The sequence below is a fragment of the Gossypium hirsutum genome, chromosome A13 (assembly GCF_007990345.1).
Source record: "Gossypium hirsutum isolate 1008001.06 chromosome A13, Gossypium_hirsutum_v2.1, whole genome shotgun sequence".
Taxonomy (NCBI): domain Eukaryota; kingdom Viridiplantae; phylum Streptophyta; class Magnoliopsida; order Malvales; family Malvaceae; genus Gossypium; species Gossypium hirsutum.
The window spans coordinates 78,833,632-78,842,809 of NC_053436.1; positions in this window are offsets into that span (position 1 = coordinate 78,833,632).

Genomic DNA, 9,178 nt, shown 5'->3' on the forward strand with positions numbered 1-9,178 from the left:
TTCTTTTGCTCAAAAACCTAACAATTGTATCAGAGTCATTGATCTTTAAGGGTTATTTTTTGAGTATCTGTGAAAATGTCTTCAGCAAGTGTTTCACCTTTTCCACCACATGTGTTCAATGGTGAAAACTACCATATTTGGGTAGTAAATATGAAGACTTTGACTTGTAGGAAGTAGTGAATGTCGATATTGAGCCACTACCCTTGAGGGCAAATCCTACCATTACACATATCAGGTAGCATAGTGATGATTGTGCTAAGAAGTACAAGGCAATGGCACTTACAAAGTAGTGTTTTAGATGTGATTTCACCAAGATTATGGCCTGTGAGACTCCCAAAGATGCTTGGGATAAGTTAAATGAGAAGTTCCAAGGTTTGGACAAGACTAGGTAACAACATCTTATTAATCTCAGAAGAGATTTTGAGAATTTAAAAATAAAGGAGGCCAAGACAATGAAACAATATGCAAACAAGATAATAGCAGTGGTTAATAGCATTAGATTGCTAGGAGACCAGTTCAATGACAGCAGGGTAGTTGAGAAAGTATAACTACATTTCCTTAGATGTATAAGTCAAAGATTTCCTCTCTTGAAGACTCAAGCTGTAACACCCCAAATTTGGTGGATCTGAGAAGAAGGCGTGTAGATATGAATGTTACCTATTTTGGCATATTATGGTAGTGTAGTCCGCCTATCTATAGACTTTTGGCGAACTAAAGTATCCGCTAGTAGAAGTACCTAAAGATTTTGTCTCGAGGTATTCTATAGTCAAAGTAAGAGTACAAAAAACGAAGAGTAAGCCTTGAGAGAGGTACCACCAAAGGTATAGTACGCCTAGTTTGCTTGAACATTATGCCAATTAGGTTTTGTAAAGTAATCTAGTTAGAAGCCAACTGAACTGACTTCAAATAACATTTGTACATGATTCTCTTTTATATTTCTCTCGATTCTTGTAGGTCATATAAAGGACAACTTTTGCACACAGTCGACACTTGTCAAGTTCCACTTAGAGGAACTGGGAATATATGGTAAAAATGGCATATTTGAGAGGATTTTTCCTTCCTTTAGATCCAAGTTTTGGATTCTTCTTCTTAAACCCAAATATTTTTTCTTTATTCGTTAAACTATAAGCTAAAGATTTTTGGATAATCTGTGGATTTTCAGCCTCCTGGTAAGTCTGATAACTATGCATGTTATGATTTTGAAAGAGTAAAGATGTTAGAAGTATAGGAACAATAAAGTATGGATAAGAGGCCTGCATGAGGGTCGTTTGTAATCAAGATGTTAGTAAATCATCTATAAATGAAGTTTTTATGGTAGTTTCATATTCTTTTAAGAAGTTATTGCTACTGGTTCAAGAAGGACGATCAAATTTGGAATTACAAACTATAACATAAATGAGTTTTAGGTGAGTCCTTAAACTAACTCATGTATATTAATTTACAATTGAAATTTGTGTATTGATGTTTTCTTATTTAAATGTCAAGTGTGTATGAAGTATCGTAACGTGTTGCATGTTCATAAATGAGATAAAATAGTTACTGTAGGAGTAAGAGGATGTGGGGTAAGTATGCATGTGAAATCTGATATGAAAGAGTATGAATTAGTCAGGTATGTAAACAAATCTGGGTAAGTGGATTCTAAGCAAACATCCATTTGTAATGCCTCCGGTAAGGTAGATATATTGATAACTAGACAAGAAGATCACGATGATAATAAGAACACTCATGGTGTAGCCTACGATGAGATGGAAATCAGACTGGTAGAACATGACATGAGAATGAAATGTGTATGACTATGAAAATACTCATGGCGATGCCTCCGATAAGATATGCTGTAACACCCCTAACCCGAATCCGTTGCTAGAATAGGGTTTCAGAGTATTACCGAGTAACTATAATCTAAATCATTCATTCTGAACATTTCAAAAATCATAAAATAATTCATCATTAACATGCATAGAGTTCCTTATTAAAGCCTTTGAGGGCTTAAAATCACTTTAGAAACTATTTGGGATTAAATCGGGAGCATTTCAAATTTAGGAAAAAGTTAGAAAAATTTTAATTGCAAGGTTCACACGGCCAAGTCACACACCCGTGTATCTGGCCGTTTGGGCATTCAAAGTAAAGACACATGGTCGTGTCCCAGCCTGTGTTCGTGCCCATGCCCGTGTAACTCACTGACTTAGGTCAAACTTCCAAGCCACACACCCGTGTGCAAGGCCGTGTACCCTTCGAAATGGCCTCGCACGCCTGTGTGCTAGCCGTGTGTCTCACACGGCCAAGTCACACGCCTATGTGTCTAGCCGTGTGGAACTAAAATGTGCTTTAAACAACAAGTTTACCATTTCCTACTTGCTTGGGCATTAAGCAACTCAAAAACCATTTGTTTAACCTATTCAAAACACGATCAAACACACTCAAAACATGCCAAACCAATCATCCTAAGTGCTTAACCAATGTACCCTCATTGGTACCACATTTATATAATCAAAACATATTATTAATGCATCATTCAAATCCAAATTATAAACATACCAAAATCACTCCATTTAGCTTAGTTCATAACCACCTAAACATCAACTAAAATTTACAAACACCTAACCTATCTTGGTTCAATTCAACATACCATATTATGGCATCAAACACAAACACATGATTACATATACACCAACCAACATTATACCTACAACTTTATTTACAATTCATCCACAAAATAACTATCAACTAGACATCCTAGGTACATGCTGACATAAAAGATAAATATCACCACATTTGAGTACAAGATCGTTGATGGATGCTAAATCGTCGATCAAAAGAAAAGTACCTAACCTATGCAAGGAAAAAAATTGTACGCTGAGTAAAACTCAGTGATATTTCTATAATCCGAACATTTAAAGACAAGAAAATACAAAATGCACAATTGAATTATAAACACATATTAATGACAAAGATCATAACTATCATATGCCAACCTTTTGAATTCATACATATTAGCACTTCATTTCATACTATGCTAAAACTGCACATGCTAATATCTTTTCTTTGATTAACAATGTTCCAATTCACACAATTGCTATATAAATAGTTATTCACATATTAGACCACAATTGTTTATACATTGGCATTAGCCATACAATACTCAATTCATGAGTACATAATTCATGTATCTTATTTAGTCACAACATATCCTATTTTCATGTTTCAAATCACTATCCCATTTTAAGTTCACGTACAATATCATCCAATATCAATTATAGAACCATTTTATTTAATTACCCCTATTAAAATGACTCAGACTCAGACGGATACACGGATCCAACCAACACACCAGTTTGGCACCCAGTGCCTCATCAAATAAATCCGAAGTAATAATTGTACCCAACGCTATATACATTGACACCCAATATCTCATCGGTTAAACCAAAGTAAATTGGCACCCAGTGCCTCATCGACTCGAAGTCGAAGAAATCCCTGAACTCTTCCTGTCCTATGGCATGTCATTTATATCCGACTCAGCCCGATACAGTTAATAGGGTTTAATTTCACATTTCAAATACAACCAATATCCAAAATCAAGTTTTCATATAATCACATATACACATTAATCCAATTCAATCTATAATAATCAATAAGTCAAATACTTACCTCAAACACTTACCATATGCATTAAATTGAATTACAACAATTAACAACTAGGTTCGGATTATAGAAATACAAATCGTAGATTTTGAGCTATTCGACACCATTTTTTATCATTTCCTTTTTTAGTCGAGGATTCTGGTACGACGTTAGCTACGGAATTAAAATAATTAAAATTAATCAATACAACACAATTTAATTGCATATTGAATATTTCAATTTTTACTCAATATTTTCCTAAATTCCAATTTAGCCCCTAAATCGAGAGTAATTTTTATCCTTCACATTTAATTATATATTTTCATACAAATTTCACTTTAAACTAAATTTAACTCCCTATTTTCAATTAAACCCATAAATTTTATATTTTTCACAATTTAGTCCCTATTACTTAAAATTTACAATTTGTTTTACAATTTAATCCTTTTTCATTTCTAGCTTAAAAATCTATCAATTTAATCTCTAATACTAAAACTATTTAATAATAACAACATTTAAAACTTAATCAATGCTAAATTACAACATGGGTCGGGTAGCCCTAGGTACCGGGATTCCAAAAATATAAAAATTACAAGAAAATGAGACTAAATTGACTAACCAATTGAAATTTGAAAGTTTGAAGGCTTTAGGTCGTGTGTCTCTCCTTTCTTCTTTCTTTCTCTTTTTCTTTATTTTTCTTTCTTAATTTTGGATATCTTTCTATTTCTATTTCTTTATTCTTTCTTTTAATGCCTAATTTATTTTATTATACTAATTATTATTATATAATACATATTAATTTCATTTTATTAAACATAATATATAACTTATATATATTAAACTGTTATAAGCTATGATGCACATTAATGACGTCCACTATACATATATATAGGTATAATTGTTTCTTTAGTCCCTTAAATTATTTTAAATCATAATTCAACTTCTACATTAAACGCGATTTAGTCTTTATACCTAATTACTTTTAATTCAAGTAAATTCGATTAACCGAAACCTAATTAACTAGAGTCTGATTTACGAAAACAAAGTCTCCGGAATGCACTTTTTGACACCCTTGACTATCGAGTCGTTACATATGCACTGGACTAGAAGATCACGACTTGAATTTATGTACAAGACCATTTGGGAAAGCCCCATGGCATCCTCTGAGGTGGTCTAATGGGACAGTAAACACGTAACTCTTTATGACGCCTTCGTGGCATATTTTGTAAAACCTTTATGGCGTATTCGGTGAAGCTCGTGGGGTGTATTCTATAACAGCGTATTCAGTGAAACTTGTGTTTGCGTATTATGTGATATTTGTGTGACGTATTCTATAAAGTTCTTGAGGCAAAGTTTGGTCAAACACATCTGTATCGTGATCTGGGTAAGCCTTGAGGCTTCTTTACTAGATGATGCTGTGATAAAGTTTTGGTAAACGTAAAGGTATCTGTGTTTGGTTAAGTCTTATAGCAAAATTTGAATATGACTTAAGGGATACTCCTGAAAGAGTTCCCATCGGCTTTATCTATAAGTTGAATCCACCATAGTAGTCTGCCAGTACAAGTATTTTGGTGTAATCAAAATCATGAGTAGTTTAAAAGTTGTTAGATTTGAATTTGTTTATGCTATTTAAGGAATTACTTTGAATTGTCTAGTATTCGCTAAATCTGAGTGTTTCAGACTGTATAGAAAAGGTTATCTAAAGTTTAAGTTATCCGCCAAACTTGGCGTTCTTATGATATGTGATATGGTTGTCTAAGACTTCCTAAGTTGACTTAAAATTTTACCTCTATCAGGATAAGGTGTGAGTTGAGCTGTTTTGACATATAATTTGACTGGTATTCTAGTAGTTGTCAAATTTATTATGATGACTCGTTTGAGATTGGATTCGTATGAAATTTGTCTTAAAGGTTATTTAGTTCGCCAATAATAATATCTGTGAATACTCTAATCTTGAAAGAGTATACATTATCCATCTGAGTGAAGATCCTTTGAAAGTAAGTTTCATATGGGTATTCTTCTAAGAAATGTATATGCTTTTTGTAAAGGATATAAGATCTATATTGGGTAGTGAATTCAAAAATCTGTTTATGAGGTAAATGGTGTATAAGATGATCAAGTATGGAATCTGGCATATAAGAATGCACCTAATATTGGAAAGGTATCCGTCGAAGATAGAAACGAAATCCAAAATAAAAAAAAAAAGAAAAGAAAAGAAATCAACAACAATTGATGCAAGGTAATCTAGAGTAATCTCACTAAATTCGTTTGAACTTACTAATGTTTGGTTATGTTGCAGGTTTCACTTTAAGAATGGTTACACCTGTAACAACTCATTTTCAGTGATGTTAGAGACAATGATTTTGGAACCACAATTTCTGCTAGCGAGTCTATAAATGTTTTTTTAATTAATATTTACAAATCTAATAGTGTCGTAAAAAATTTTAGTTCAATAATTTTGATGTTTAGTTGATTAATTAATGATTTAGGACTAATTTGCAAATGAGACAAAAGTTTTATTACATGAAGTGTTAAATAGAACAAAAGTCAATTGAAATATTAAACCAAGATGTATTTATGCTAGTGGATTTTTATGTCATCATCCATGATAATAAGGTTTAATTAAGTTTAAACATAGGTTAATTATGATTTAATTAAAAATGTCTTAATATTTACAAGAAAACCAAACTATATAAGTTAAAATAATAAAACAAAAGATGATATTTTTATCATCTTCTTCATCTTTAGTTTCCTTGGCTGAATGTTGAGAGAAAATTAGGTTTTTCACATTTCAACCTTTAAGCTTTAATTGGTAAGTGATTTTTAACCCGTTTCTTGTAATTTTTATATTTTTAAAATCCTGAGAAGTCAATTTAGCTAGGCCAGGGACTGTTTTATGAAATGTTAAAAGTCTAGTGACCTACCATGAATGAGTTAGGTTTGGATGTAAACTTAGTTGATAGATTCATGAGCTTGATAGATAAATGTATGCATTTTGTTAAGTGATTTTTAGTAATTTTAATGCTTATGGATTTCTTTGTTAAATTAGAAAAAAATCCATTGTAATATTTTGAAATACTGATAAATATAGGTTGATTAGGAACGCTAGGAAATTCGGCTAGCATGAATGATGGTTAAATGTGGTTAATTTGCAAGTTTCGGGTTTAAGAACTAAATTACATAAAGGGTAAAATGTTGGGGTAATTTTATAAATTGTTAATATAAAGAGTCTATAAGTATAAGTTTCTTATTTAATTTGTTTGACTTAATTAATTTAATAAAAATTATTTATTTAGATAAAGAAACGAACCAATCGGACCTAAATCACGGAAAAGCCAAAGTAACGGAGTGGTTGCCGGTTCGTGTTAGAAATCGTTTTTGTACAGGTAAGTTCGTATATTGATGAAGTTTGTTAATTGAGATTTTGGTTGAATTGTTGGTTAATGTTGTGCTTTATATAGCTCTAGTTGATTATTAAATGTTAACTAGTAACTTGGATTAAATTATAATGTTCATTAGTTTGATGATTGTGATTGAAAAAGCAAATTTTACGGATATATATTTGACAAGGTATAATGAATTGATTATAAAAGACTTGAATATGTAATGTGTCCTGTTTGAACCTCATGAATGCCTAGGATACAAATGACATGCCATTAGGGGTTTTACAGTTTTGGGTGCTGGTCTTGGATGTTCTACCGATGACTGAGGTCTTGCATTTGTTGTGGATTCTCCACATCTCCTGTGAGAAGCATCGTGTAGCTTACTTCCCGACCTACAGCTCGTGTGAGGATTTCAAATTTGGCTATAGTTACAGATACAAGCACACTTTGTGTGAGCATAGTTCCTGTGTATCTGACGTGATTTCATTTGTTCAACGGGTATTAAAGGCTTAATTCAAGAGAACATAAGTATATGATATACCACATGATAAATTAGGAAATGGAAAGTATTTGTGTAAATGATTGAAAATGAATGAATGATACATGCTGGAAAGGTGATAAATGTAATTTTTATTACTATTTTTTTAGTTTGTGTGCATGATATCATGTATGAATTCACTAACTTGTGAGCTTGGTGATGTATATAGGAAATCGTTAACTTATGTGCATGCTAGTGGTATTATAGATGAATTATATAAATTTAGCCTAATTGGTAAGTTTATGTTTAAGATTCATACAAGCTTACTAAGCATTAGTTGCTTACGTTAGTTGTTTATTTCTTTTCTTATAAATCATCAGAAAGCTCGACTGGTTGAAACCTAGTCACAGCACATACAGGCTATTCGTCCATCACTTTGGTAGTTGTCTTGTTATTTAGTTGATGGTTATAAATGGCATGTAATAGGAGCCTTTATGAAATTTTGCCAAAGTAAAGTGGTTTGATCTTATTTGTGTATATGACTTGATTTTGACTTGTAAATGTTTACTTGTATGTGTTTTTTGTAACTTTATTTATGCTTCTTGAAAGTAGATGACTTATGATAGGATGGAATGTGAATGAAAAGGTTATTTGGTAAGTTTAATATAGGTTTAAGGTGTGAATTTGTAACATTATAATTAAATTGATCTAGTGTATGAATTGTGGTGCCAAGTGATGGCATATTGGTTAGGCACATAGGTTGAATGATATTGGCATGTTTTAGGTGTGTTTAAATGTGTTTTAAATGTGTGAAAGTGATTAGAAATGGTTTGGCTTGGTGTTTAAGAAAGGGTTGATAATTTGGCTTACATTAGGTGTCATTTTCAAAGTACACGGGTTGTCACATGGCCGTGTGCCACACATGGTCACACCACACAGCCATGTGTCATTTTTAATTTTAAGTGTATGTTGGCCCACATGGTCACAGAGAACTACACAACCTGGCGACATGGCCTTGTGACCTTACTTTGAATATATACACGATCTAGCACATGGCCTACAACACAACTGTGTGATGTTATTTCGAGTACTCACATGAGCTGGGACACGATCATGTGACCCATATTTCTAATTGTACACGGTTGGCCACATAGCTTGGGCTTTGTCACACGGCCTAGCCACACAGCTGTGTGACCCCTGTTTCTAAAATTTTCTGTTTTGTTTCAAATTAGACCTTGATTGTTCCCAAACTAGTTTTAAGGCTCGTAGGCTAGGTTTAAAGCCTATAAATATGTTTATGTTATGAATGAAACTTGTAATTTAATGTTAATATTTAAATTTAAGTTTTTTGTTCCTATATGATGTTAAATTTTTTGTTTTATACTGTAATACTCCATTACCCTAGTTTGACGACAGATATGGGTTAGGAATGTTACATTTAGTGGTATTAGAGTCACAATTTAGTAGGTTCTCGGGCTGAACATAGCATGTATAGAGTCTAGAAATACATGCCATTTGATAACTTATGATAGTGTGATGTCTCCTGACTCAAATTGGTTAAGTTTTTCATATAGATAAAAGATGTCATCCAATCGAGCTAATTCTGATAAAGCTGAGAGTAATGCTCAAGCCTTCGTACAAGGGGTTGTTCATAGTGAGCCAATTTTTTAAGGGTCGAGGAAGTGAGGCACGAGAAGCC